The sequence below is a fragment of the Anas platyrhynchos genome, chromosome 25 (genome assembly GCF_047663525.1).
Source record: "Anas platyrhynchos isolate ZD024472 breed Pekin duck chromosome 25, IASCAAS_PekinDuck_T2T, whole genome shotgun sequence".
Taxonomy (NCBI): Eukaryota; Metazoa; Chordata; class Aves; order Anseriformes; family Anatidae; genus Anas; species Anas platyrhynchos.
In genome coordinates, this window is record NC_092611.1 from 8814944 (window position 1) to 8830640 (window position 15697).

At 51.3% G+C, this 15697-nt stretch overlaps 1 long non-coding RNA gene across 2 annotated transcripts in view; it reads right to left on the reverse strand.

Moving 5' to 3' along the window:
* LOC106020390 (uncharacterized) overlaps positions 1-15360 on the reverse strand; it is a 31980-nt gene extending 16620 nt beyond the window's left edge. For both annotated transcript variants that reach the window (XR_001195870.5, XR_005260963.2), the window contains exon 1: positions 15154-15360. This is a non-coding gene — a long non-coding RNA (uncharacterized lncRNA). The remainder of the gene's footprint in view (positions 1-15153) is intronic.
* Between the last annotated feature and the right edge of the window lie 337 nt (positions 15361-15697).

Consider the following 15697-nt stretch of genomic DNA (forward strand, 5'->3'; position numbering starts at 1 on the left):
CGCAGCCTGCCTGTTCTCAGGGATGACAGAGGGATGCAAGGTGTGGAGCCCCGCAGCAGAACCTCCCCTGCCCGCCGCTGAGCTGCCTCAGCAGCCCTTGTGCTGGTGCAGGGGGTGGAAACCATGCCCTGCTGCTCCCCATCACACATTCCCTTAGAAGTGTTGTGCCACTAATGAAGGAACGTAAGAGACATTACTCTCCGTCACTTCCAGTTACGCACCCCCGGCCCCCCCGGTGCACGGCTCTGTCAGCACTCCCCTTCTCTGCAAGTGTGGCGAGCCTCTGCTAAAAAGAAAGGCCATTAATAATAATTACCCACGAAGAAGTACACCCCTTAATGAGTCCTAAAAAAATAATGCTTAATTGAAAAGCTTTCTACTTCGGAGACAGCACCGGCACTTCAGAGAAGTCCAGGCAGCTCCAGCAGCTGAAGATGAAATGAAGAAACTCGCCAGACAGTGCTGGATAGGGCTGCGAGAGACGGACCTCAAAGTCAGGGGTCAAACAAAAGCGATCACTTAAATTCAAGGAACCATCAACAAGGCAATAATTGGATTGAAAGGAGGTGGTAGATGGAGAGAAACAAAGCAGCAAAACAGCTTTGTAACAAACATCATTAAAAACAAAAGTTTGGGGAAGCAAAAGGAGCAAGTCCTGGGTCCAGGAGGCAGAGCAGAGCCCATGGAGCCCCCACATCCCCACAGGGACTTGGCTTGTGGGGGCTGATCCCAGCTGGGGCACACACAGGATCTGTCAGGGGTTTGTCCTGCTGCTCCGTTTGGGATTAAAACCACCAGCTGTTTGTGGACACCAGGCACTGAGCTCAGCCCCGTGCTCCCTTTCAGAGCCACAGGCTGGGGACTGGATATTCACCCAGGCACGGCCACAAGGTGTAACCACAGCAGAGTTAACCCAGCCCAGCGCTGTAAATCAGGAAGGCTTAAAAAACATCAGCCTGGTGCGACACGTGCTGTGCTGAAGGCTATTTCCTGTGTCCACTTCATAACTATTAACTTAAAGGCTTTATCACCCAGCAAGACAGACCCAACGGAGAATCCATCACCGCCGCTGCCTTCCTGAACGGGTCAGTGAGAGCTGCCCCGGACACCGACCTCCGCCAGCAGCCGTAACTCATTTCCCCCACCACACACACACCTTGCTTCGTGCTGTGCTCGCCGCTGGCAGCAGCCCAGCCCAGGGCTGGGAGCACTGCCACCGGGGCCCAATCAATCGGGGAGCGCATTTGGCTGCTCGCTCGCTGGATGGATGGGATGCGGGATCCAGGATGTGGCCACCCGCTCTTCCTGGTGGAACGGCTGCCTCCTTCCTTGCTGCCACAGGGCAGGAAGCCCAGAAACCACCAGGCAGGTTGTGGGCCATGGGTAACCTCCTTCCAGTGCTTCTCTTCAATCCCGAATTCCCACAACCCGCTCCCATCACATCAGATTTTGTCATGATGCCTGAGGGGCTCAGATTCTCCTCAAATCACCCTCTTATTGCAGAGCCAGCTCGGTATATAGGACCACAGAATTATCTTGGTGTGATTTTAGAGACAGAACAGCGGAGGAACAAGCAGGACACTGACATCTGGACCCATTTTGGAAGCTGTGAATGACCAGAGTTTGTCAGAGCAGTTTTGAAGAGCACAACACCATAAATAAAACAGAAACCACTCCAACCTCCCTTCCACCAAAGTGTGCCACCAGTATTTCAAGTAGGAGTGATGTAAGGGACCGGAGAGCCCACACCAGCCAGCAAATGCTGGCTCGGCTCCACCAGAGGTGATTGACTTACTGCAGCTGAGGACTTGGCCTTAAAACTTCGTCTTGTGGTTCAATTAATGAGCTAGAAGTAGGGATTAGACTCAGATGCTGGCACCAGAAGTGGAATGAGTCCTCAGAGACCACTGCCTCCCTGGGGCCAGCTCTTGTGCAGTGTAAGTCCTGGCTTTGCTGTGACTCCCAGCCCCTTTTCACAACAATCACTTCCCCACACACAACCCCCCCCCCCCTCCTCCTCCAACGCATCCTTAAGAACTGAGGCTTCTCTCTGTGCAGCAGCTGCTCACATGCCCAGTGCACAGAGAGATCTAACCTTGGCCTTAATGTTGAAGCAAACATTAGGACAGCCTCCAGCCACGCTCCAGAGGATGCTCACCCATTTTCCAAGCAGGCATTTTGCCTCCCACTTCTTCAAGTGCTCCCCAGATTCTGCTGCAGCTTCCTTTGCATCTTTTCCATAATTACAGCTCTACCCACTCATTCTAGAGGCAGTGTATTTTTTTTCCTGGAGCCTTTAGGAAGGCTGCCACACTTCCTAAGCAGCAGATCTTTGCACTCCCCAGCTCCTTTCGGACCGAGAGCCTTCGGGGGCAGCTTCTGCCAGGCAGATCCCACAAAGGTGAGAGCTCGTGCGCTGCGGCTGCTATTGTTGCTACTGTGTAATTATGGCGTAGTGTATATTCTATAATTACAAGCAGCTGAAAGTATCTGTTTCATTATTTTTATGCCAGCAAATGCGCTTCCTGTCAGACGCCACAGCTTGGCTGATACACGCTCACTGCACTGTTCCTTAAAGTAGCTATGCAAATTGGATCTTAATATCATTCAGATAAATGGTTTAAGGAAGAAAATGGATACAATAGTCTGTCACAAAGTTAATGTTATAGGCTCTACCTCCCAAATTGGCTCAGAGAAATTAGCAGGAAGGAAGGAAGGATCAGACGAAATAATAAACCTGCTTACCTGCTCATTAATTTAATCTTTTTTTTTTCCCCTTTCCCTCTTACAGCCTTGTGGTTGCTGTAGCCGTAGAATAACTAGAGAACAGCAAAGTCCTAGATGAAAGGGAGACTAGGTCTGGAAGCACAAAGATTAAAGGAGAGTTTTTAGGATTAATCTTTGATTATTATTTTTTTTATCTTGGGTCTGTGGTGATTATTCCTGCTCCTCTTGAAGCAATCCTTCTGGGTGGATCTGGCAGAGCGCACAGGCTCTCAAGCAAGCTCCCTGCATTTTTCCAGGGATGTTGCAGCAGAGGTGCATTAGCAGCAGAGCAGGCAGCCAGAGCCCCACACACCTCTGAGACCCAGCTGTTATGTGCCTTTTTACAGACTTTGGGCTTGACACCCCAAACCCTGAGGCAGCTCCAGCTCAGGCCACTGCTAACTACATGGCAGTGCGGGTTTTTGTTAATTGCAGGTGAATCAGGGAGACTGACCTGGTTAGTGCGAGGCTTACTGCTCGATGGAAGGTGAGCTCCAGGCAGAGCAGCACATCCCAAGGAAGCATCCCAAAGAACAGAGCTGCCTCAGCTCCATCGGGGGCTTGGCAAGGCTCATTTCCCAGTTACCTTCGCCCAGCATTTTCCAAAGGATTTGTTTTTCCAACCACTGTTCACAGCAGCCCCTTTTCCTTCCCCTCACATCCCTGTGGTGCAGCTGGAAACATCCCCTATCGGCAGGTGATTTAGCAGCAGGAATCTGCAGGCATCAGGCAAGCAGGGGAGGAGATGAACAACGAAATGGAGAGGAAGGGAGCAGGCAGAAGCAGCTGCAGCCCCCAGCGGGGCAGAGCAGGAGGCCCGGCTCCCGTCCCAGCCTCAGCAGCCTGCTCGCTGCGGGACCCCGCGGTGGCTGGGCAGCACCAGCCACCACCAATTAATTAGCTTTTGTTTAGCCAACATCCTTGGACCGTTCCCAAAGCCAGTGCCAAAGTAAATAAGCAAAACCAAGTAATTCCCCTTGTTTTAACAAAGGAAACGTCCTTGCTAGACAAACACAAGGGAAGGCAGTGCGACCACGAGGCTGGGCAGCCCTGCTCTGCCCAGCACAGCCCCGGGCACATCCCCATGGGCCCCCAGCTCCCTCGTGCAGAGCAGAGCCACAGCTCCCAGTCAATGAAGCACCGAGATGGGGAGCAGCCTGCGCCAGGCTCGGAACATGATTTATGATCTGGCAGGCAGGCTGGAGCACCGTGCTTGGGTTTCTTGCTGCAGCGGCCTCTTGGTGAGCAGTATCCAATTAGGTGACCCCCTAGGTCTCCCTATTGATTTTGGCAGGGGGGAAAGGTGCAGCTTTCTCATTACACCCTCAGCGGAGCACTGGCTGGGCTGGGACATGAGGCCCGTGCAGAGGAGCAGCCTCTCCATCTCACATGCCGTCCTCTGCCCAAAGCCTGCGGCAAGAGGTTCATTTCCCAAGTGACTCCCTCCCCTCTCTCATTAAACAAAGGAGGGGGAAGAGCTGGCGAAGACAGAGTTCTTAAATTAATCAGCACAGTTTCCTAACTAATGCCCTTTATGTTTTACATAATAATATAAAGCTTTATTCCGAGACAACAGCCTCCTACATCAAAGATTCCTCTCTCACATTCTGAACTTTTGAGCCCTTCTCCATGCAATTAATGCAGAAAGATCTAAATAAAGTTACACAGAGCAGCTTGCAGATAATATCTAGAGCTACGAAGCAGGGCTCGCTTTGCACTGCAGGCAGAATCACAAAAGCGGCTTTGCTTGATATTCCCTGCCTGCAGGGACCCATTCTGCTATTGTTAGGCTGCGCGTGTGTATAAAAGGCGAAATTGCTAGAGCAGCCATGGTGACTGGAGGTTGCGGTGCTCTTTATCCCACAGAGCTGGCATCACTGGCTAGGAGGGAGTTCAGAGGAGGAAAAAGTTTAATTTGATTCTACAATATCAAAGCCCATGCCTGGAAAGCTTTGCATTGTGCGCTGTGCAAATACACCAGGACAGGCTCCGGTGCCCTTATTTACACTGCACCCTGACCAGCCCCGTTAACACTTCAGAAACTCATCACAGGCTAATGCCTGGGAGCATAGGATCACGGACAGCCCATTTCAGCCCTTCATTAATTAATCTAGTTCCTAAGCTTGGCCGCGAAGCTCAATAGCCCTCTTCAGTTGGGTTGCTGCTGAGAAAGCAAAGGCACAGGCACTGGTTGGTTCTTCAGTGGATTAAATTTGTGTTTTTTCCTATTTCCAACCTGGGATATGATCACTTTGTGGTCCTTATGTTTCCATGAGCCAGGATGGGTCAGTAGTCTGGGGGTCCCTGCTTGGGGTGGCATCACCTCTGCACAAGATGCTGGTGGAGAAGCAGAACCCTCCTGACAAGGAAAGGCAACTGCACTTTTCTTTTTGCTGGCCTGGCTTGATGGCAGCTACCAAAACACAGCAGCACAGATGAGGGCTGGATATATGGGGGCTGCCCAGAGGTCACACTGGATCATGACGTGGTACAGAAAGCACAGCAGGGTCAGAGCTGCTCCAAGGGGATCCAGCTCCTCCGAGCACCTCCAAGGCAAACAGAGCACCCTGGGGACACAGGGCCACGTCCCCCCACCTGCCTTCCCTCAGGCTGAGCTCTGCCACTTCTATTCTTAGATCTCTGCAAAATGCTAATTGCTATGCCTGACCTCCAAGATAACAAGGGAAAACCTCCCCTAATTAGCACCACAGTCTGTGGGTGAAAGAAACCAAATGTTGACTGTAGAGTGACTGCACTTACTGTAAATTCCAACATATGCTGTGGAAAAACGCCGCCTAAATAAGACTTCAGAAGCATGGGGTGTTTAAATAATAATGAATACCCACTGCTGTTTATTACAGAACAGAAACGTAATAAAAGACAAAGCTGCAGCCGCATTTCATCCTTCCTTCCAGGATGTACTGTAACCAGCCTGCAGTTGGGAAGCAGGAGGGAAAAGGAATCCAAAGGCACCAGAAACACAGCAACAGCAACTCCAGGTGCAGGCACCGCATTTATGGACATTAGCTAATTAGGCCTTCCAGCATCCCTGCAAGCTGGGTAATTATTATTAGCCTTATTCTGCCACTGCAGAAACTGTGCCAAAGGGGCAGGGTGAATCACTCGCCCGGGGCCAGGCTGTTAGACACACCGGGGAGTCGGGCACTCAGGGCTGCAGGGGAAGAACCTCCAGGGAGGCTGGAAATGGGGAGAGACCAAGGGCACTGCACTGCGGAACAGGAGCTGTGGGGAGCAAGGGGAGATGTACGAACACCTTAGCAAGTGAAGAGCAGGACACTTGGCAGCAGTGGGGAGGGAGGACTGCATGCCAGCCTCAGCTAGGGCTCAGCTCCTTTGTGGCATAGCTCCATTGACGTGCCCAGCACAGAAATTCAGCCTCCACTGTTCTCTTTACAGGTGTGTGAAAATCTCCCCTGGTTTTCCATGCATTTATGCACATCCTTCCATCTACAACACGCAGCCTGGACACTGAAGATATCAGTGCCTACTCGAAGGAGCAGCCCTGCTGGACAAACACTTTTCAGACAACACTGCTACCCAGATTGTGCTCTTTCTCCATGTATTACTTGCTGCCTGCCCAACAGGGCTGGTCCTGTGCACCCAAAGGATACCCACGTCCTGCCCCACTGCACACCAAGGCCCCAGCAGCTGCAGTTCCTCTCGAGGAGCTGAGCAGGGCAGGGGCTGACGGCTTCAGCAAGGACTCACAGCTGGCACAGAGACGTCCTCCAACACTTCTGGATTTCCACTGGTCACTTGCAGCAGTCCAAAGCCCATAGAATATTTATTTGCTCCTAATTAGGAGTAATCACCACTTAACCTAGAGGAGGGATGTACCCAGTGTGCCCAGCAGCTCAATACATTTCCTGCTGAACAGCCTCTGCTGCAGCTAATTAAAAAAGGAGGGCTCCTGCAAACTTGCAAAGAAATGGCCAGTTTGTTTGTTTTAGTGAGGGGGACCTCGTGTAACCGAGCAACAGAGCTGCTGATACCTGGCCTTGGTAATTCAGGGTGATTTCTTCCTCTCCTTTCCCATCCAGTGCCACCTCCAAGCACCGTCCCCTGCCTGTCCCCTTGGCACCTTGGAGCGGGCACTGTGACACAGGGCTGCCCTCTCCCCCTGCCCTCCCCTAAGAGCTAGACAGGCTGAAAGAAGGTTGTTAATAAGACACCCAATTAACATTTCTGTAATGAGAATTATTTAACAAAAAAGACCCTTAAATGCTTATTACTATTCCTCTTTATGGCTTGGAAATCCTTCAGGGCAAGAAAACTTCCAGCAGATCAGCCTCGGCTTCGCTCCCCCTGCTGAGCTGCTCACCACGTGCAGGAGGCAGTATGTGCTGAACAGATTTATCCCAACGCTCTTTTGGGAAAGGGACGTAACCCATCACTCCCATTTCATGCCTGGGAAATTGCAACACTTTCCTGAGGGTCTGCAGTAACAAAGTCAACACAGCAGACTTTCTTCCTCACTCCCCAGGGAAAATCCTAACCTCCTGTTCCATGTACAACCCCCAGCACAGCCCAAAAGAACAAACACATCCTAAAAGGTGCCCTGCAGGGCAGCAGACCTGGACTTTTTTCATCCAAGTGAATTCCACGGTTGGGGAATTCACCTGAAAGCCAGGGAAAAGGTTCTCTTATATGCTGAGAGCTTGATAGACTGAAAATAATAAAGTTCATTTCAGACTGAACTAAAAAATCAAGATCCAAAAGATGTCAGTGAGTGACAAAGCACAGCGAGAGCCAGCAAACACCCCCAAACAAAACCCAGGTGAGACCAAATGAAATATTTTGTTTCCACAATTTAAAAGCATGATTTGTAGTTGTATCCAAATCTTTCACTGACTTGCAATAAATTTCCTTTCCAGAACACCTACTGCTCTAACATTGTTTCGAAAATTGAAAAACACAATCTTTAGTCAATATTATAACTACGCAGCCTCCCAAACACAGCTGCCATTTCGCCTGACCCCCGTCTAATAAATTGTTTTGTTTGAATGGACCAGTATTAGCACAAAAGAAAAGTAACTGAAGTGTGCTTAAATAGCTTTTCTACACATGCTGTCATCCTGTCCCACACAGATATTCCGGGGAATAGAGTCAGTTTGCTCATCTGCCAGTGCAAACTGCAATAAGGGAGTTAAACTTTACATGTTTACAAAGGGCCTTAGAGAGCCCTGAGAATAGGCAGGAGCTTAGCCAGCCAAATGCTTTAGGAGACATCAGGACGAGGTGTCACGCAGGTCTCACTGGGCACCACCCCAAATTTTCATGGCCCCATAAAGGAGGTGTAACAAACCATGCAGCAGGAGACCTGGTGGCACTCAGCAGAAGACCTGGACCCTACAGGAAGGCTCAGTCGTGGCCATCCTCTCCAGCTCCTGGCCTCCCCTTGCTCACCCTCCCTCCTGCCAACCTCCTTTTGTCTCACCTGCACTGAGTTTTGCCCAGGCACCAGCCCCAAAGCCACAGGAGCAATTCCCCAGGCTGCTCCCTTCCCTATTCTCTCCTGGAGAAGAGCGCTGGGCACGTAACCAAGTTTTAAGGACTTAAACATGTTTGGACAGAGCCGTGTGAAAAATACTCATTTAGACTGGCACGCATGCACACCATCTCAGGGAAAATAATATTTTCTCACTGCAGCAATGAGGTTAGAGCAGCCTGCGGAGACACAGGCTGCGGATCACAAAACCCAGCGTCTGCGCGCGGGAGCCTGCTGTGGTAGTGCCATGTGCTGGCCTTTTGTGATCATTTCTTCTGCAGGTGCTCCTTTTGCTCCCCTCAGAGAAAACCAGCAGTGCCATGCGTGGTCACAGACACACATCACATCAGCCCATCCACCCGGGGCACGGTCCCCATGGTGCCCACTTGGCTTGGAGCAGCAGGGGCAGCTCCTGGAGGAGCCCCAGTCCTGGGTGCCACCATCCCCAAAAAACCTTCGCATGCGTTCAAGGACCAGCTGCTGCCGACAGACAAAGGTTTCTGAAACGGTGCCGGACCCAATAAACAGCTGTTCTGCCCTGCTCCTGGCCATCAATCACGGCTGACAGCCTTCCCCCCATGGTCAAGAGTGCGAATTTCACCTTAATTTCTTAGAAGGGCTTTTTCACCAGTTGGAAACTCATAAATACCACTTTGCAAGCCCAGGTAGGGCTAATGATGGATGTCTGCTTCACAGATATGCCAGAGGCTTTGACCTAATTGTCACCAAAATACTTCCTGATTAACTAATAGATAAAACCCAATTAAAACTTCTGCTCTTCCTCAAGTCCCTGCTGACTACTTTTTCTCCCTTTCTCAGACTGCTTTCTGCCAGATCCAAGCTAAGGGACTGCTCAGGACGGATCATGATGCCCTGACCTCGTGCTCTGTGGGCGCTCTTCAGGGAGCCCAGGACAAGGACTTCCTCTGGAGGGGCTCTGGGGAGGGACAGACAGACCCAAGGAGGTTTCCCAGCCACCCTGTGGTGGTCTCCATGTGTGAAACCCCCCTGGGGAGCAACTCACAACCAGAGAGCCATAGCAGCAGGGAGGACGCACCATTCCCACTATTTTTTTCCCCACTTTCTTCTTGAACAGAAGGAAACCACTGCACAGAAAAGCTTCCTTAGCACATTTGCTTTGATGTGCAATAAGTTAATTACTGTAATAGGTTCATCTTTTTCCCCCAGTATTGAATCATGTAGAACATCCATATAAATTGTCATCGAGTTGTTCGTTTTGAAACAATTTATTCTTTAAACAGATCTAGCAGGAATAGTCCTGCTGCCAGTTCAGAGGGGTATTTTTAAATCCCACGTAGCAGGTGCATCCCTTATCATTTTTCTCCCAACGCTCCCTTTGGTTCACTCTTGCCCTGAGGAGACCTCCCGAGGGGACACAGCTCATTTACCCCCAGGTCTTGCAGCTCTCACCCTGTTCTCAGAGGGCTTGGGCTCTGCAGCCACCCCCAAGCAGCTCGCAGAGCCCCTCACCTGGTTATAGTCTCTCTGCTGTGCCGGGTGATACATCGAGCAGGAGGGATGAAAGCCTCCAGCTTTTCCACATTACCACATGCACCACTTCATCTCCCAGACAGATGCTGGACCTGTTTTTAACCTTAAAAGTTAGTGTGAGGAGGGCTTGGGAGGTAGCAGGTGATTCACAAGGCAACACATGCTCCGGAAAATTCAATACCTGGGTTTTACTTGTCTTTCCTGGCTCTTCCCTCTTCCCTCCTTCTCTTAAAATAATCTCGAGGTAATGCATTCAGTCCTGCTGGGCTGCTTTATATCACTCGTGGTGTTTGCCAGTTGACTCTCCCCTGCTGAGATCAAGTCTCTTATCAGGGATTACGCCTGTAGGTCGGGAGTGCAGCTCTGAAGTGTGCCGGCAGAGCAGGCAGCCGGGACGAGTGAGCCCAGCAGAAGCCACCAGCACCGAGGGGACCAGCAGCAACCCCACAGCAGCACAGACACCCCCACGGAAAAAAAAAAAAAACAACTAGAAGCAAGGCTGAGGAAAGGAAGAGCATCCACAAGCAGGAGCGCTGGGGGATAAAGGACCTGGATAATTTCTTGCCCCACCTGTGTCAGCCTTTTGGGGGTGACAAAGTCACTGCTGCTGCTCACAGCCAGGGCCAAACTCGACGTGACACAAGTACATCACACTTTTTGTGGTGTGGGCAGAGGTACACCACTGTCCCAGGGCAAGGGCTGCAGCCCCAGCCTCCCAGCAAGGCTGGCAAAAAGCCTTGTGGTGAGAAGCATTAAAACAGGCGGTTCACCCTGCAAATTATGCTGAAAACCTCCCGAGGAAAAGATTTGTTAGGCACACCCCAACCACAAGGAGACCCCCTGAGGACACAGGTAGGAGTCTGTCCTTCAGCCTGGGAGGTGTTTGCAGGGAGGTTTGTGAGTCTGCCACCCCCTGATTTCAGGCTGTTGGAAGCTGAGCTGGGGCAATAACCAAGAGGAGCAGGACTGAGTTCAAGTGCCAGGAAAACATCGCTTCCATTCATTAATTTAGCTTTGTCACGGTCCTCAAAAAATTCATAAACATCACACACAAGTAGAAAAACACTGAAAGCATCAGGACGAGGCAGTGAAGAGGAGCTTTGCAGGAAAGGGAGGACATTTACAAACAGCAGCAGCAGGATGGAGCCAGGTCCCTGCACACAGACAGCTCCTGGTCCATGACGCAGTCACCCCAGGAGCACTGGGCAGCCCCCTGACCCTGTACTGCTTCTCTCCTCTCCCTCTGATCCCGTCCTGGGGTCCCTGTAACACTGCTCACAAGCAGCAAGCGCTCCAGCACGTTTCCGAAGGTAGGGCACTGAGCTATCTTCTTCCATCCAATTTCCTGCTCTTGAACCAGCTCCACAGGCAGGAGCAGCTTGAATGGGCTCATCACAGCTGTTTTAACCTCCGTGGAGCTGCACGGACGTCCGCATGACAGTAGGAAATTGGAAGGAAAATGCTAGCCTCGGCCAGCTCTGCAGCACACAGGCGGCACCCGCACCTCAGCACTGTGCCAGCCCCAATGACCTTGCTGCCAGCACAGCAGGGGCTGAAGCATCACCCTCGTGTCACTGCTGGCCTGGGAGCAGGCGAGGTGAGCTGCCAGCCCCTGGTGCTGGAGGGGGGTCTGCCTGTCCCACACCACGGAGCGCCCACCCCACCTGCACCACTGCCCAGAGCAGCTCCGCAGAAGAGGCCATCACGTCTGTTTGCTGCCTTACACAGGCTATCATGTGCTGTGCCTCGGCGGGGGACCGTAAATGACTTTATAGTTATTGTTCCTCAAATTGGACACCCCCTTGGAGCTTAGATAATATGAGACGAAACAGCCCGCAGGAGGCTGCAGTCAAGTGGAACCGTGATGGAGGCTTTTTTCCCCTTCCCGAGAAGAAACGCTCGGCGTATTTACTTCTCCTCCACACCTCCTCTCCTCTGTCACGATTTCGAACAGAGCCACACCTGGCAGTGACAAGGGTGAACCTCGGTGTAATCACCAAGCAAACTGAGCCGCCTGAACCCTGTACGGATGAATGAATTTTGCATGCTAGGATTTGGAAATACAGATTTGACAGCGAGCCCTGAAGAGGAACGGGAAGGGAAAGAGGCTGTTGTGGTTTTCACTATTTGCTATTGAAGAGGGGTTTGCAAGGAAACGTCATTACTGGCAACGTAGAAATATCATTTCATGTCACTTGGCTTCACGGAGCCTGTGTAACCGTCTGAGTGCTGAAGCAGAGGCAGAGATGGCTGCTGGAGGGAGTGGGTGTGGAAAGGAGGCTTTGAGGTGAGAGAGCACGGGGAAGAAACCGAAATAATGAGGGATTTGGGGAAGGAGGATGTCAGGGCTTACAGCAGTGAGAAGGGAAAGGAGCTTGTCATGGAAAAGGGGGGAAGCAGAGGGCTGAAAGAAGGGAAGAGCATCTGAAAGTGAAGTTCATGAAACAGTCGTGTCTGACAGGCAGGGAATGGGCTTAGACAGGAGGGACCTGGATGGAGATGCTCAGCCTGGAAAATAAAGACCCAGAGTGGAGGAACGCAGATGGGGACAGGCAGGAGGGGAAGCAGCAGCATGATGAGAGGCACCAGGGACTTGCAAGAGTCCCAGAGCTCCAGCTGAATGCCCAAAAACATGGAGCAGAAGAAAAATCAGTCTTTGCTAACAGTGGCATTTCATACATCCCACAAACCACAGCGAGTCGAGGCCAGGCACTTGAGGGCAAAGCCATGCCTGGCAGGGGAGAGCTTCTGGGGACCATTTGGGGCTTCCCTGAAAGCTTTTTTTGCAGGCATATAAGTGTATATATCACCTTTCTTTTAGAGCATACAGGTTTTTGTTGTTGTTATACAGACATTAGAGGTCGGTAGCAGTTGAAAGCTGCCTGCAGGTGCCTAAGCATTAGCGTGTCCCCCCAAGCAGAGAGGGAAGGTTTGCTTTCTGTTCCTTTTCAGCCCTTAGAAAGGAGCACGGTGATGAGAAAACCACCGAGACATTCTGCAGCAGCCTTCCCAGCTCCAGACGCTCGCAGGAAGCCAAGCAGAGGGAAAACTCCAAACTGCGTGCGATCACAGTCATTCTGTTTGCCTTTCTCCATAGCAGATCTGATGATTTAAATTAGGTCTCGATTCTTGTTTAAATTATAGTTTACTGTTCTGCGCCCCGCTCAGAAGTGAATTACCTTAAGCAGCAGTATTAATAACACGGTTATAATTAAGCTTCATTACTGTAGGCAGTTTGCTGAAACAAATTGCTTCTTCATTATTATTATGGCACCTTTGGTAAAAAGACATTTCCCCAGAATGCGACCTTGATGCTTTATATAGCAAAAGCTGAGAGATGATAGAGATGTAAGGATGAATTAGCATCTTTTACCTTCTATATCAAGCTCATTAAAAGGAAAGCAACTCAAGTCAAAACCAAGCAGCCTTGATGGAAATTTTAATCCGAGTGAAATGGATAATGAATAGGTTTGAACTTTTCCTGACATTTTTATGGTGGTGCTTTATTTATATTATGCTTCTGCTAAAACATAAATAAATAACACGGGGGCAGGACTGCGGATGGACAAGGAGACAGGCTGGCTCTCCCGGGTCAGCCCCAGGGCTGCCACAGAGCTGCTCCCCACACCACACCACCAGCTCCATGTGCAGCCAGGTGAAACCACACATCTTAGGACAGGGATAACTTTGTGTTATCCCCTTCCAGCCCCACATAGCTCATCTGACATCCCCAAAGCGCTCAGTCCTGTCCTCTTAGCAGATGTTTCCCCAGGTCCCCCAGGCTTCCCATGGGGACTGCTTCCTCCAGCAACTGCTGTCACCCTAAGTTTAATTTCCCGTTTCATTTCGTGCAGTTGTAACAGCGCTGTACACAACTCCATCCCCTTCAGCAGCAGATCCTGACACTTATTAATGAAGCCTTGTAATGCCTGCAGGAAGCAGTGCCATTAGTATCGAGCAGCTCTGGCTACCACAGCACACGCAGGGCTATTCTGGCTATCACAAGCACTCCTTGGCCGTGTGTCCGACCTAAACCATGCAGTGTGCCTCTCTGAGGTGCTCAGGTCCAGAGCTTCATCCAGTGCCTACGCCTGCCCAAATCCACAGGGTCTAAGGGTGCTCAGCACCCTTAAATACAGGCTCTGCTTTGACTCAGCTTCGCTGTCCCCAACTCAGGTCCAGCAGCTGTAGGCATGAACTGAGTCCTGACCCCTTTCTGCTCCTCCCATGGTACCAGTTTTAATTGTCATCATACAAAGCCCTTCCCACAAGTGCTTCCTCCAGGTGAAGCCTGCTTTGAAAGATACTTCCCTGAATCTCTTGACAACTCGCTTAGGCCAAGTACTGGAGGGGAGCCTAAATAATCAGAGAGCAAACACCCAGCCCTTGGGGAGAGAACAGCAGGCTCTGCAGTGGGTGTGCAGCTCCCACACCCTGCGGCCAAACTCGCACCCAGGTACCCTGAGATACCCTGCTGCACTGCAGCAGACCTGGCACCTAACTTTCCCTACAGCTATTAAAATGGAGACATTAATTTCTGCATTGTAAGCGCTCAACAACTGAAACAAGCCATTATAGATGGGATGGAAATCGAGATTTAGAGCCTAGAAAGATAAAGATAGAGCAGTTTGGGAAATTATGAGATTAAAAGTCTATAGAGGGGAAACAACCTGCTTAAGCACGACATCAGAGGTATCATTAGGGGTTAGAGAAGGGGGCACCACCTGAGCAGAAATACTTGTGGAGTGAATTCAAAGCTAGATGATTTGCTCAGCTGAGCCAAAGTAATAGAACCACAAGGAAGCAATCTGAACTGAAAGCAGCGTTTTCTCTTTTTTTCCTGCCCCCAAAGACATCCTGAGCACCACCTCCTTCCCTGGCACAGGACACCTCTGGGAGGTCACTGAGCAGATTTGGAGAAAACCCTCCCAGAAAGAGCAGCAAAACTGCAGCTCTCCTCTGCCAGACCTCAGTGGGGGAACTGCTCTTGGCCTCTGCCTTTGTGCCAGCCAGGACACCTGGTGGCCCACTGCCAGCAGCAGCAGATAATTAGCCCTCAATTATCACCATTATCACTTTCACCTAGGCCAGCTCCAAGTCCTTCGGCCACTTAGCAGAGCTGCAGCCTCTCTCCCCGGGAACAGAGAGCAGGGAAATATTGAAGCCATCACTACAAGCCCCGCAGGCTACAGCTCTGCCCTGGGGCACAGTGACCAGCCACCTGCCACCAGCAGGACACGGGGACACTTGGGGGCAGTGCCCTTGCAGGGGCCTGCAGCATTTCCACAGCCAACAGAAGCAGCAGTAGGAGAATGAGTTGCAGTGATTGTTGCACATATACCAGGCTGAAAAGATGCCACACGTACCTGGAGGGAGTCTCCTGGTGGTAGCCTCCTGGCTTCCAAACAGGCCTTGGGACCCTCCTGGTCTTTGTCTCTGCTGGCAAGGGCTGAGAAAGCGGCAGGGAAGTGCCTTCTGTGCCCCTCTGCCACTGACGGTGGCGTCAGTACCTCTTTAAGCCCTGCAAAAAGGAGCTCTTGTTCCTCTCAGCTCTCCTGCCAGAAGTAAGCTGTCCTGGGCAGCACCAATTTAAAGGCTCCCCGTGATGGGCTGCAGCTGCCCGGCCCCACCAGGTGCTCTGCTCCAACCCCTCAATGAGCTGGGTCCATGCTGGGGGATGCATGTGGGGTATCCTCCCCACCCTGTGCACCGCAGCTCTTGCATTCTGCATACAAAAAGGCACCGAGAAGAAAAGCTCTGACATCCCCAAACTCAGCAGGGTCCTCTGAAAAACCCTCCACCCCACCACCCTTTCTACACCCGCCCTTGTGTTGCAGGAGTGGTGGCTCCTGGCTGCCACCCTGTGCCACCAGCCGGGCTGCAGGGATGCTCCCGCAGCGCTGGAGACAT